Genomic DNA, 15,856 nt, shown 5'->3' on the forward strand with positions numbered 1-15,856 from the left:
TATTTTTCTTGATAAGTTTGGCTAGAAGCTTATCAATTTTAATTTTTTAGAAGACAAAATCTTGGTTTCACTGATCTCTTCTATTGCTTTGTTTTGTTTCTCTATCATTTATTTGTTTCACCAGTCTTTGTTATTTTCTTCCTCCTACTGGTTTTAGGTTGTTTGTTGATTTTTTGTAGTTCCTTTAGGTGTAAGTTTAGGTTGCTCATTTCAGATTTTTCTTCCTTCTTGAGGTATTCCTTATGATTTGTGGGAGAAATGGATCATGAGTGCTGCAGCAGGGAGAGAGCCCTGGTCACATAGAAAGGTAATAATGAAAGAGAGAACACTTCTCCAAAGCCACTGATTCGGAAAATGAGAGGGTCTGATTTTCAAGAGTTTTTATAGCAGGCTCAAACACTGGACTTTTGGAGATCAATGGCATGTCTGGTGTGGAGTCTTAAGGAACTGCAGTTCTCCTGTGGAGAAGGAGGTCAGAAGTAGACAGCAAGATCTGTGGATCCGCTGGGATGTACTGGGAAAGACAGTTCACCCTTCTGGGAGTGGATCTGGAAGAAGTGGCATTACCTCTCCAGGGACAAAAGTGACTCCAGGAGTCATTAGCCATCTGTCCCCCAGCACAGGCTCACAGACACCTGTTGAAGGCAGCTAACCTAGACACTGGCTCTTGGCTGTGCTTACTCTAAACTCTACACTCTTACACATTGGTGCAACTGCAATTCTGGAAAAAAACGACATCAGTTCCAGGATGGTAAGGCCCTTCCCCAGAGGACCAGTGGAGGTCCACATCATACCAGTGTTGGGGTTAATGTAGAGCATGAAACCAGCCATAATACCTGGCTTGTTAAAATGTAACGCAGAGGCTGTTGGGGGCCAGGGAAGGTTTCAGAGAAGGATATAAGCCTTTGTAATGCTGGGGCCTGTGTGACCACTCTGCTGTTGGAATGTCACAGGAAATTGCCTTCCCTGAAGCTTTCTTAGCCAAAATAGTGCCCTGTGATCTAAGAGAAGTATGCATTGTCCCTTAGGCTACGTTTAGCAGAACTTGTAGAACACACAGATTAGCATATTGTATCTTTCTTGTAAACAGATCTTCCTAATTCCAGAAAGACCCTTTGACACACATCAGGTGCTTGAGAAACAGTAATAAGGATTTGTGATTATCCTGAAGGATGAATACAAGTGGGAGCAAAGAAGAGCAAAGGGTCTTTGTCTTTGAGTCTTGACCCCCTTGCCTTCTCCTCTCTTTCACAGTGAAGTTTGGAGTAATTTTTCATCCAGTACAAAGACTGCTGGCCATTTCCAGCATACCGGGTCCTTGAAGTTTGGAATTTTAAAACTCAGTCCATCTGACTGGGTTAGAATATAGATGCACTGAGCTGCCAGTCAGGAAGATGGTCCAGACATAGACAGGGTGAAGGCAGATATCTGAGAGACATCTGGGACCCATGAGGTGAGATTGTTTCCCCTTCTTGGAGAACTTTCTGGACAGCAACAGGCACAAATTCCCCACTCCAGGGAGAAAGGAGGGGAGTGATTCCATTTCCCTCACCTACTCCTCAGCATAAACTAACTTCAGGAAGCAGCACAGTGCCAATAGTGGTGGCCTAAACCCTTACACCATGCCTCCAGTACTATGCAAGTGCTGATTTTCTCATGTAGGTGTGCCTAAGAACCAGAGTACTGGCACCTCCTCCAGGAGACAAGCACAAATGTCACACACTCACCGTGTATATAAACCATAGAGTTGTACAAAGCCTCAGCTCTAATAGAAATAGCATCAGGTCTCTCAACAAGCAGACTAGAACACACCCAGTCAAAAATCACCACACTCTCACCAAGGCCCAACCACACACCACTGCAAGCAAGGAGAAATTCTGCAGGAGACTGACCTGGAGGAAAGAGCAGTCAAAACAAAGCATACACCAGAGAAACTTCCTGAAGCGCCAGGCAAGGACAGTATATAACCTTTTCTTCATTAAACTATTACTTTCAGGAGCAGGAAACATAAGTCGTTTTCCTAACAGAGAGACAACCGATACTTAGACAAAATGCCAAGATGGAGGAATTCATTATAGAGAAAGAACAAGAAAAGATCACGGCCAATAAAGTAACCAAAAGAGATATAAACAATATGCCTAATCCAGAATTTAAAGGAACCATCATACGGACACTAGATGGGCTTGAGAAAAGCATAGAAAACACCAGGGCATCTCTTACTGCAGAGATATAAGATGTAAAAATTAGTCAGGCCAATACCCAATACTCAAAACTAACTATATGTAGTGATCACAAGGACAGAAGAAGAAGAACTAATAAATGATAGAGATGATAAAATTATGGAAAATAATGAGGCTGAAAAGAAGAGGGAAAGGAAAATATTAGATCACAAATGTAGTCTTAGGAAACTTAGTGACTCCATAAAGCATAATAATATTCATATCATAGGAGTCACAAAAGAAGAGAGAAAAAATAAGATAAAGGTTTATTTGAGGAAATAATAGCTAAAAACTTTATTAATCTGGGGAAGGAAACAGACATCCAAATCCAGGAGGCACAAAGAACTCCCATCAAAATTGACAAAAGCAAGCCAACATTAAGACATATAATAGTTAAAATTTCAAAATATAGAGATAATGAAAGAAAACTCTAAAAACAGCAACACAAGCCCCTTACTTCAAAGGGAAGACAAATAAGGTTAGCAGCAGAAGTCTCCACAGAAACTTGTAGGCAAGAAGTAAGTGGCATGATATATTCAATATTCTCATGGGGAAAATATGCAACCAGGAATAATCTATTCGGCAAGGTTGTCATTCACAATAGAAGGAGAGATAAAGAGTTTCCCAGACAAACAAAAACTAAAGGAACTCATGACGACTAAATCAGCTCTGCAAGGCATAGGTTGTAGGATTGGATAAGAAAACAAGATCGATTTATATGTTGCTTACAAGAGACTCATTTGAGATGTAAAGATACCTGCAGATTGAAAGTGAGGGAATGGAGAAATATTTACCATGCAAATGGATGTCAAAAGAAAGCCAGAGTATCCATACTTATACTAGACAAGCTAGATTTTAAACCAGACTGTAATAAGAGATGAAGAACAGCACTATACTTGTTGGAAAACCAACAAGAAGATCTAAGCACTGCATATATTCATGCCCCTAACTTGTTTCATATGTTTCATACAAACATATGAAACAATTAACAACAAAGATAAAGAAACTCATTGATAATTGATAATTATACAATAAGAGTAGGGGACTTTAATAGCCCACTTATATTAAAGGACAGATCACATAAACAGAAAGTCAACAAATAAAAATTGTTTTGAATGACAAACTGGCTCAGATATATTTAACAGACATATTGAGAACACTTAATCCTGAGGCAGCAGAATACACGTTCTTTTCAAGTGCACGTGGGACACTAACCAGAATAGATCACACACTAGGTCACAAATCAGGCCTCAATAAGTCAAAAAGTTTGAGATTGTACCATGCACATTTTCCAACCATAGTGCTATAAAACATGAAGTCGATGGCAAGGAAACATTTGGAAAGCCCACAGATACATGGAGGTTGATAAACATCCTACTAAAGGATGAATGGGTCAACCAGGAAATTAAAGAAGAAATTAAAAAATACATGAAAACAAATTATAATGAAAACATGATGGTCCAAAACCTTTGGAATGCAGCAAAAGCATTCCTAAAAGGAAAGTATATAGTAGTATAGGTCTACCTCAAGAAGCAAGAAATATCCCAAACACGCAATCTAACCTTACACCTAAAGGAGTTAGAAAAAGAACAATAAATGAGGCCTAAAGCCAGCAGAAGAATGGAAGTAATAAAGATTAGAGGAGAAATAAATGATACAGAAACAAAGAAGAAAAATGAACAGATTAATGAAACCAGGAGCTTGTTCATTCAAAGAATTAATAAAATTGATAAACCCCTACCCAGGCTCATCAAAAGGAAAAGAAATGATTCAAATAAATAAATCATGAATGAGAGTGGAGCGATCACAACAAACACCTCAGTAACCCTCAGTTTATTTCCCAGTCAAGAGTCTCATATGGTTTGTCTCCCTCTCTGATTTCTTTCCATTCAGTTTTTCACTCCCTTCCCCTATGATCCTCTGTACTGTTTCTCATATTCCTCATAAGAATGAAACCATATGATAATTGTCTTTCTCTGATTGACTTATTTTGTCCAGCATAATGCCCTTCAGTTACATTCATGTCCATATAAATGATAAGATTTCATCCTTTCTGATAGCTGAGTAATATTCCATGACATATGTATATTTATATATGTTATATATAATATATTTACCTATTATATAATGTATATTATCTATCACAAATAATAACTTCACATATATATATATATTTAAATTTTATATATATAACATCTTTTTTTTTAATTTATTTATTTGTTAGAGAGAGAGCGAGCAAGCGCAGGCAGACAGAGTGGCAGGCAGAGGCAGAGGGAGAAGCAGGCTCCCCGCCGAGCAAGGAGCCCGATGTGGGACTCGATCCCAGGACGCTGGGATCATGACCTGAGCCGAAGGCAGCCGCTTTACCAACTGAGCCACCCAGGCGTCCCTATAACATCTTTTTAATCCATTCCTCTGTCAATGGGTCAATGGATATCTGGGCTTTTTCCATAGTTTGGCTGTTGTGAACATTGCTGCTATAAACATCAGGATGCAGGTGCCTTTTTGGATCACTACATTTGTATCTATGGAGCAAATACTTAGTATTGCAATTCCAGGGTCATAGTGTAGCTGTATTTTTAGCTTTCTGAGGAACCTCCATGCTGTTTTCTGGAGTGGCTGTACTAGCTTATATTCATACCAACAGTGTAAAATTCTCTATTTATCTGTGAAGTCCTTCTGTCCTTTTGCCTCTTTGGTTTCCCTTTCTCCACATCCTTGCCAACATTTTTTGTTTACTGACTTGGTAAGTTTAGCCATTCTGACTTGTGTGAGGTGTTATCTCATTGTGGTTTTGATTTGTATTCCCCTGTTGCTCAAAAACATTGAGCATTTTTTTTTATGTGTGTGTTGGATATTTGCATGTCTTCTTTGGAGAAATGTCTATTCATGTCTTCTGCTCATTTCTTGACTGGATTATTTTTGTTTTTCTGGATTGTGAGTTGGATAAGTTCTTTATAGAGTTTGGATACTAGCCCTTTATCTGATAAGACATTTTCAAATGTCTTCTCCAATTCCCTAGGTTGTCTCTTAGTTTTATTGATTGTTTCTCCTCACGTGCAATTTTTTTTTTATCTTGATGAAGTCCAAATAGTTCATTTTTGCTTTTGCTTCCTTTGCTTTTGGAGACATGTCTATCAAGAAGTTGATGTGGCTGAAGTCCAAGAGGTAGCTGCCTGTGTTCTTCTGTAGGATTTTGATGGATTCCTGTCTCACATTAGGTCTTTCATCCATTTTGTGTTTATCTTTATGCATGGTGAAAGAAAATGGTTCAGTTTCATTCTTCTGCATGTGACTGTCCAATTTTCCTAACACACTTTGCTGAAGAGACTTTTTTCCATTGGGTATTTTTTCCTGCTTTCTTGAAAATTAGTTCACCATAGAGTTAAGGGTCTGTTTCTGGGTTCTCTATTCTGTTCCATTGACCTATATGTCTGTTTCTGTGCCAGTACCATACTGTTTTGATGATTACATATTTGTAATAGATCTTGAAGTCTGGCATTGTGATGCCACCAGCTTTGGTTTTCTTTTTTAACATTATTCTGGCTATTCAGAGTCTTTTCTGGTTTCACACAAATTTCAGCATTATTTGTTTCACCTCTGTGAAAAATATTGATGGTACTTTGATAGGGATTCCATTGACTGTGTAGATTGCTCTGGGTAACATAGACATTTGAACCATATTTGTTCTTCCAATCCATTAGTATGGAATGTTTTTCAATTTGATTTTGTCTTCCTCTATTTCTTTCATGACTGTTCTCTAGTTTTTAGAGTGCAGATACTTTGCCTCTTTGGTTAGGTTTATTCCTAGGTTTCTGATGGTTTTTTGTGCAATTATAAATGGGATCAAGTCATTAATTTCTCTTTCTTCTGTCTCATTGTTAGTGTATAGAAATGCAACTGATTTTGGTACATTGATTTTATATCCTGCCACTTTGCTGAATTCCTATATAAATTCTAGCAATTTTGGGGTGGAGTCTTTTGGGTTTTACATATAAAGTATCACATAATCTGAAAAAAGTGAGAGTTTGACTTTTTTATTAATTTGGGTCCTTTGTATTTTCTTTTTGTTAAGTCAGGCCTAGTTTCATTGATCTGTTCTTCTATTCTTTTGGTTTCTGTTTCATTGATGTCTGCTCTAATCTCTATTAATTCTATTTTCCTGATGGGTTTAGGTTCTATTTACTATTCCCACTCCAGCTCCTTTATGTGTATGGTTAGGTTGTGTATTTGACACTTTCCTTGTTTCTTGAGAAAGGCTTGTACTGGTATGTACACCTCTCAGAACCACCTTTCCTGCTTCCTAAAGGTTTTGAACAGTTGTGTTTTCTTTTCTTTATTTTTATTTTATTTCTTTTCAGTATAACAGAATTCATTGTTTTTGCACAACACCCAGTGCTCCATGCAATATGTGCCTTCCTTAATACCCACCACCTGGCTCCCCCAACCTCCCACCCCCCACCCCTTCAAAACCTTCAGATTGTTTTTCAGAGTCCATAGTCTCTCATGGTTCACCTCCCCTTCCAATTTTCCTCAACTCTCTTCTCCTCCCCATCTCCCTAGGTCCTCCATGTTATTTGTTATGCTCCACAAATAAGTGAAAACATATGATAATTGACTCTCTCTGCTTGACTTATTTCACTCAGCATAATCTCTTCCAGTCTCGTCCATGTTGATACAAAAGTTGGGTATTCATCCTTTCTGATGGAGGCATCATACTCCATAGTGTATATGGACCACATCTTCCTTATCCATTCGTCCATTGAAGGGCATCTTGGTTCTTTCCACAGTTTGGCGACTGTGGCCATTGCTGCTATAAACATTGGGGTACAGATGGCCCTTCCTTTCAATACATCTGTATCTTTGGGGTAAATACCCAGTAGTGCGATTGCAGGGTCAGTTTTCATTTTAATTCATTTCCATGAATTTTTTTAAAATCTTTAATTTCCTGTTTGAACCATTCATTGTTTAGTAGGATGCTCTTTAACCTCCAAGTGTTTTAGTTCCTTCCAAATTTCCTCTTGTGATTGAGTTCAAGTTTCAAAACATTGTGGCCTGAAAATATGCAGGAAATAATGCCAACATTTTGGTATCAGTTGAGACCTGATTTGTGACCCAGTATGTCATGTATTCTGGAGACTGTTCTATGTGTACTTGAGAAGAATGTGTATTCTGTAGCCTTAGGACAGAATGCTCTCTATTTATCTGTGAAGTCCATCTTGTCCAGTGCATCACTCAAAGCCCTTGTTTCCTTGTTGATCTTCTGCTTAGATGATCTATTGCTGTGAGTGGCGTATTGAAGTCCTCTACTATTATTGTAGTATTATCAATGTGTTTCTTTAATTTGGTTATTAATTGGTGATATAATTGGCTGCTCCCAAGTTTGGAGCATAAATATTTATAATTATTAGATTTTTCTTATTGGATAGACCCTTTAAGTATGATATAGTGTCTCACTGTATCTCTTACTACAATCTTTGGCTTAAAATCTAATTTGTCTGATATAAGGATTGCTAACCCATTTTATTTTGATGTCCATTAACATGATAAATAGTTCTCCACCCCTTCACAGCCAACCTGAAGGTGACTTTAGGTCTCAAATGAGTCTCTTGGAGGCAGCATATGGCTGGGTCTTGCTTTTTTTATCCAACCCGATAACCTGTCTTTTGATTGGAGTATTTAGCTCATTTATATTTAGAGTAATTATTGAGATATGAATTTAGTATAATTGTATTACTTTTAAAATCCTTGTTTCTGTAGATTGTGATTCTTTCTGGTCTCTTTCTGTGTTCTGTCTTTACTTACAGTGTCCTACCTTAATATTTCTTTCAAGGCTGGTTTGGTGATCATAGATTCTTTTAAATTATGTTTGCCCTGCAAGCTCATTATCTCTCCTTCTGTTCTGAATGACAACTTAGCTGGATAAAGTATTCTTGGCTGAATGTTTTTCTCATTTAATACCCTGAATATAACATGGAACACATTGTGGCCTACCAGGCCACTATCTCAGTGGCTAGGTCTCCTGCCAGTCTAGTGTTCCTGTCCTTGTATGTTAAGAACGTTTTGTTTTAAGCTGATTTTAGGATTTTCTCTTTATCTCTGAATTTTGCAAACTTCACTATTATATGTTGGGGTGTTGATCTATTTTTATTGATTTCGAGGGGGATTCTCTGTGCCTCCTGATCTTGAACTCATGTTTCCTTCCCCAGATTAGGGAAGTTCTCAGGTATGATTTATTCAAATATAACTTCTGTCCTTATCTCTCTTTCCTCTTCCTCTGGGACCCAATTATTCTAATATTGTTTCTCTTTATGTTATCACTGATATCTGAATCTGATATGTTATCGCTGATATCCCCAGTAAAATATACACTAGACAAATCTGAAGAGATCAGAAACCAAAAATAAATAAATAAATAAATAAATAAAGAGGAAAAACAGAGAGACTATAATCTAACAGTGGACAAAACAAGGTGATGCACTTTGTCTGAGGTGTATTTTAGTCTGTTAGAAGACACTAGATCCCAAATTTGTAAAGAAGGGGAAATTATATATATATTTATATGTTATATATAAATATATAAATATAATATAAATATAAATATATATCATATTTATTTATTATATTTATTATAATTATATATTTATATATAATATATGAAATAAATTAAATATATAATATATAATATTTATGTGTATTTATATATATAAATATATAATATATAATATTTATGTATATTTATATATATAAATATATAATATATAATATTTATGTATATTTATATATATAAATATATATATTTGTAAAGAAGGGGAAATTATATATATATTTATATATAACATAAATATATATATAAACATATATATATTTATATGTTATATATAAGACACTAGATCCGAAATTTGTAAAGAAGGGGAAATTATATATATATTTATATGTTATATATAAATATATAAATATAATATAAATATAAATATATATTATATTTATTATATTTATTATAATTATATATTTATATATAATATATTATATAAATTAAATATATAATATATAATATTTATGTGTATTTATATATATAAATATATAATATATAATATTTATGTGTATTTATATATAAATATATAATATATAATATTTATGTATATTTATATATATAAATATATATATTTGTAAAGAAGGGGAAATTATATATATATTTATATATAACATAAATATATATATAAATATATATATATTTATATGTTATATATAAGACACTAGATCCCAAATTTGTAAAGAAGGGGAAATTATATATATATTTATAAATATTTATATATATATTTATATATAACATATAAAAATATATATATATAAAATATATATAAATATATATATAATTTCCCCTTCTTTACAAATTTGGGATCTAGTGTCTTATATATAACATATAAATATATATATATGTTTATATATATATTTATATGTTATATATAAATATATATATAATTTCCCCTTCTTTACAAATATATATAATTTTCCCCTTCTTTACAAATTATATATCGTACAATATATATTGTGTATATATAGGCTTCCTTTCCATATATGGATAGGAAGCCAAAAATGAAGAGTACATCTATAAAATGTAAATTTAAAAATGAAAATAAAATAAATTTAAAATAAATAAATATAAATAAAATAAAATAAAAATAAAATAAAATAAATTTAAAAATGAAAATAAAAAACTTAAAAATAATATTTGATAAAATAAGAAACTAGTTGAAAAAGAAAAAAGGAAGTGAAAAAGAAAAAGTTTGAACTGAAAGACTAAAGGATCATGAGAAAAAAATTTCAGATTCGATTTTTTTTTTCTCCTAGCTTATTAGTTTTTCAGTTCTACGTGATCTGTAAACTTGGTATTAGCCTGATGTTCCAGCTGGTCTTCTGAAGGAGGGGCCCATTGCACTGATTCTCAGGTGTATTTGCCTGAACGGAGTTTCACCATCCCTTACCAGGGGCCCAGGCTCAATTTAAGGTGCTTTGGGTTGATCTATGTGACTTGTGTTCTTTGAAGGCTTCCTTGTAGCTTTAGAGGTAAAAAAAAAAAAAATGATAATAATAATTAAACTGGCTTTGCGCCAATCTCCACCCTAGAGCTAAAAGATCATGGCCCCCAGTCTTCAGCAGACACTCAGGAAAAAATCAGTCAATCATTTTTGTGTATTCCAAATTCTGCAAACTTCTGCAGAGTACACCCACGCTCATCCTCCTAGAGGAACATGGAGGTCTCACCACAGTTCTGCCACTTGCTGGGCCCCTGCTCTGATAGTGGTTGCCCCATCATGCAACACACCCCATGCCACTCCTCCTGGTAGAAGGAGGAGAGTCTCACCATGGTTCTTCTGCTTGCTGGTCTCCTGCTTAGAGAGCAGTCACTGATCCTGCTGGGGTTAGTGGTTTATGGAACACTGTGCTGAGACCCCACTCCTGGGCTCAATGATTGTAGTCAGGTTCCCCCCTCCAATGCTTGGGAAATCTCTTGTATTCAGACACCCCTGTTCTTTCTGTGACCCCAGGGATCCAAAGACCACACTGTCCCAGAGACCACATTGTCCCACCTAGAATTCTGCCCCACATCACTACCTGATTATCTTTTAGGCAGGAATGTTCCTCACCAGAACAAATTTCTAAAAGCTAGGATCTTGTATTTCACTGTGATATCTTTCCAGTAGCCAGCTTACAGAGGCTCCTTCCTCCCACAGTTTATCTTTGGATATATCCCTCAAGTTCATTTCTCCACACCTCCTACCTTGCCAAAAATGGTTGCTTTTCTATTTTTCTAACTGTAGCAATTCTTCCTTAGATCTCAGATTGAAATCACAAGTGTTGACAACAATTTGATAGATATCTAGCTGAATTCAAGGTATCAGATGAAACTAGAGTCGCCTACTCTTCTGCCAATTTCCCCTCCCTTGCAGGGAGTTTAGTGTTTAAAATTAAAACAAATAGCATTTTAAATCAGTTGAGAATCAGTAAAAAAGGAAAAAAAATAAGATGAATTTTAAAAGCAGTTAAGAATAATATTGCCATAGTTAAGACTGATAGTTAAGGTATATAGGTCTGGTGAGTATTTTTATTTATTCTTACTTTTAAAATGTTTTATTTATTTATTTGAGAGAGAAGGGGCACACAGAGGGAGAGGAAGAAGCAGACTCCCTGCTGAGCAGGGGACCTGACATGGGGCTTAGTCCCAGGACCTTGACATCATGACCTGAGCCAAAGGTAGATGCTTAACTGACTGAGGCATCCAGTCACCCCTGAATAATATTTTTAGACATTAAAATGCTTTTTCATCTCAAAAATTTGTCAGCAGTATGTAGAGAATTTAGAGATTCTGACATTCTTTACTGACCTGTGAGCACCAAATGACATGAGGGTTATGAAAAGTTTTTGTTTGTTTGTTTGCTTTTCTTGTTTCATTGTCTTTCATTTAGACATGCACAGTATTTATTTATTTTTATTAGAGAGAGAGAAAGCACATGTATGAGCCCATGTTAGGACAGGAGGGACAAATAAAGAGGGAGAGAAAGAATCTTAAGCAGGTTTCATGCCTAGTAAAGAGCCTGACATGGGGCTCCAACTCACAACCTTGAAATCATGACCTAAGCTGAAATCAAGAGTCAGACACATAATCAGCTGAACTCCCTAGGCACCTCAACATGCCATTTAGATTTGAGTTGAGTTTATCAGAAACTTACATTTTAGAATAATGAATAAAACAAAGTAGAAAATATTCTGATCAATTAAGAAAAGTCTCAAGGCTTTAAAACTATTCAAAATAAAACTATGCAAATAACCATTGAGACTGTTAGAAAGTTTTGTTTAAGGGGTTGCAAATTTTTTTCAGAACAGATTTTCAGGAGGATTATAAACTTTCATTTCTAGTGTGTGCATGTCTGTGTATGTAAACGATGCTGGGGTAAAGATAAATATGGTTATCCAGTTGTTTTTCTCTCTCTGTTAGGATTCAGGAAGAAATTTACCTGCATTCCTAGAAGGAGGCAGATAGGAGAACTCAGATAAATTTCAGCATATGAAGCCTTGAAAGGCTCCCAACTAGCAGTTTATATTCAGACTTTATTTTCTCTGTACTATCTTGGCTCCCTCTCCACCACATTCCATTATGATTTTAAATATTTTATTTATTTACTTGACAGAGATCACAAGTAGGCAGAGAGCCAGGCAGAGAGAGAGGAAGGGAAGCAGGCTCCCCGCTGAGCAGAGAGCCCGATGCGGGGCTCAATCCCAGGATCCTGAGATCATGACATGAGCCGAAGGCAGAGGCTTTAACCCACTGAGCCACTCAGGCGCCCCTCCATTATGATTTTAATACTTACATTTCTGATACCATTATGGCATCCTCAACTTAATTAGCATTATTGCTTTAACAATGAAGTTTAATGTTGTTGATCTCAGGCAATTTTAGAAGTGCAATTAGGTTGACAAAGTTTTTCAGCTATAAGAACCTACATCCCTTTTGTTACATTCTAGGGGTTAAACTATTGAATGTAATCTCTTTTTTACCCTAAATCGTGTGTGTGTGTGTGTGTTTTGCATGTATATGTTTCTACTTCTATGGGAAGAAGATTAAGATGGTAAAATGGGACCAACATTTTCTGAGCATAGGATCAAGTGATGATTTTTCTCTTCTGAGATGTTATGTGACTTTGAGCAAGAGTACCCTACATCAGGGACTATCAGAAATAATAATAAAAGACAACTGGAGGCAGTAAAGCAAAACTTTAAATACCATGGACTCTAAAGTCAGACTACCTTCCTTTAAATCCTTGGTCTGTGACTTACACAGTATAACTTTAGAAAATTTACTTCACTTCTTTGTACTTCAGTTTCATCATGTGTATACAAGAGATGATATTAGTACCTCCCGGAGAACCAGGTCTGCTGTGTCCAAAGCCCTTGCTCTTTCTATTACACCATGCTGAGATAATATAGGTAAAAGCTCACTGAGATGGACAAAGCAATAGGAGTTAAAAACATCAAGAGAATGAGAAAAATAGTGATCAAAAGAATAAGTAAAAAAACCCAAAACTTTAAAAACCCTCATTTTCCACCTCAGTGAGGAAGCTAGCTATTTCAAAAAAAAAAAAAAAAGATCTTGTTTTAAACTTTCTTTAAAACAAAAAACAAAAGTGAGTATCTATCAAACCATAGCAGGCAGGAAATGCCAAAGATGTTAACCTTCCTCTGGAAACACATGACTTCCATTGTTGGAAGTATAAATCTGGGAACATTTGTAGGAAGGACATGACCATATCTTAGTTATCACAAGTCTCCATAAATATCCAGGTTTAAATTGTGTGAGACTTCATAGATTGCAGTCAGAGCTTCAGTGCTAGTAAATTAAAGAGAAAGTGATTTTGCTTTTTAAAAACATTTGGTCTGAACACATTCTTAGAATTCTAGGTTTTAAAGTACAGCTAAACTCAAATAAATAGCAAAATATACATGTTTTCTGTAACTGTAGGATATCAAAACCACTGACCAGTTTAGTCAAATAAGAAAAGAAAATGTTATATAAAAAATCTGAAACAAAACAGAAACAAAACCAAACTGATTATTAGAATTGCATTGATGAAAGTGGATAAGTGAATCTTCCTACTTTTTAGAATTTTAAAGCCCTGTCTAACATTTTGACCATAACTGTTCATCAAAGTAATTAAAAAATTGATCTATTATTATAGCATGATCAGCATCGACCGTACTCTGGTATTGAAGTATTATGAGATATTTTATCATTATTACATTATTATTACCTTATCCTATTTCTTTTTACTTATAATTAGTAAGAATAAAAAAAGAATATTTAAGTTAGAAATAAAGAACTTAGGAATAATTAAATGTGTTAGTTGTGAAAAATGCATGAAAACAATCTAAGTCATAATTTATTTTGAATGAGAAAATGTTATACAGATATATATGTGTGTATTGCATGTTTACTAATGTTTTAATATAAGTTATAGTAAAGTTATAGTTATATATAGTTAGTTATATAACTATATATATAGTTATAGTAAGTTATAGTAAACATTAATGTCATTATTTCAGAAATAACCAATCTAAACAAAGGGATAATTCCTATCTTCTCTCCAAGTATTCCAAACCATTAAGCCTGATTATTAATAAGTTAATATTGTAGCATTACCTATTCAGAAATAACCTTATAAATATACAAATTAATGTTGGTTAAAAATCAGTGTCTTATGAGAAATTATAATTATTAAAATCGATAAACTTCTTTAAGATAAAAATAAATATATTTTGTTGTAATAAAGTGAAAAAGGATAAATCACAAGTGTGAATGTATATTAAGTCTATGTTGATTTTTCCATTTTGTTTTGATATGTTTATTTAAAAAATAACAACAGTTTAATCATGCCAAAAAGGCATTATGTGATTGTCATGGACAAAAACTCAAAATATATCTTTGAATCCCTTTTTGCTTATATGGTACTTCTTTGCAAATGGCATTTTTGAAGAATTCATGTTACCTTTCTTTGCCTAGTATTTTTTTTTCTTTCCACATTGTCAGCTTTATTCCACCACACAGCAAGAGAAACATAATTGTAAAGCAGACTCAGGATTCCAAACTAAATGACATTTCACCATGTGATTAACTTCGCTTACATAGCACCCAAAGCAGAACACAAGACAAGCCAAACGACAAACAAAATAATATAGAGGGTGGGATGCCTACATGGTTCAGTTGGTCAGCATCTGCCTTCATGATCTGGGGGTCCTGGGATTGAGCCTCCTGTGGGGCTCCCTGCTCAGTGGGGACTCCACTTTCCCCTGTCCTCTACTCCTCCCCCCTGACTAGTTCTCTCTCTCTCTCTCAAGCAAATAAACAACCCCCCAAAAAATATAACACAGGGGGTAGGAAGTTAATGAACCAAACTCAAAGTCAGTGTGTTAGTGCGCAGTTTAGATGAGGCCCCTGTCTGGTCCAGGTCAGCTCTTGGCACTTATTTCTTTTTATGTTCAAGCTATGAAAGATCTCAGTTCTGTTCCAAGATCAATTGGGCAGAGTCTTCTGGGGCAGCTGCCTTTTTAAAGTGGTCATCATAGAGGGGTCAGTGTCTGAAAAGTCTCCCAGCTGCAAAAACCAACCCTTTTAAAAGGAAATTAATTGGGGGACCTGGGTGGCTCAGTGGGTTAAAGCCTCTGCCTTCGGCTCAGGTCATGATCCCAGGGTCCTGGGATCGAGCCCCGCATCGGGTTCTCTGCTCTGCAGGGACCCTACTTCCTCCTCTCTCTAGGCCTGCCTCTCTGCCTACTTGTGATCTCTGCCTGTCAAATAAATAAATAAAATCTTTAAAAAATAAATAAAAGGGAATTAATTATTCTTAGGTCCCTGCAGGCCTCATCTGCTTCATCTTGTTATCAGTTCTGAGGAATTGTCAGCTGGCACTGCTCTCTGTGATATCTGGTTGCTGCGGTCACTTTACTGTCTACATCACTGCTTGACACAATACCCTGCCTGACATGAATGGTTCTTTTATTTTCCCAAGATATTTTTTAATTTAAATTAAATTAATTAACATATAGGGTATTATCAGTTTCAAAGGTAGAGGCCAGTGAATCAG

This window comes from Martes martes (genome assembly GCF_963455335.1).
Source record: "Martes martes genome assembly, chromosome: X".
In the NCBI taxonomy this organism is placed as follows: Eukaryota; Metazoa; Chordata; class Mammalia; order Carnivora; family Mustelidae; genus Martes; species Martes martes.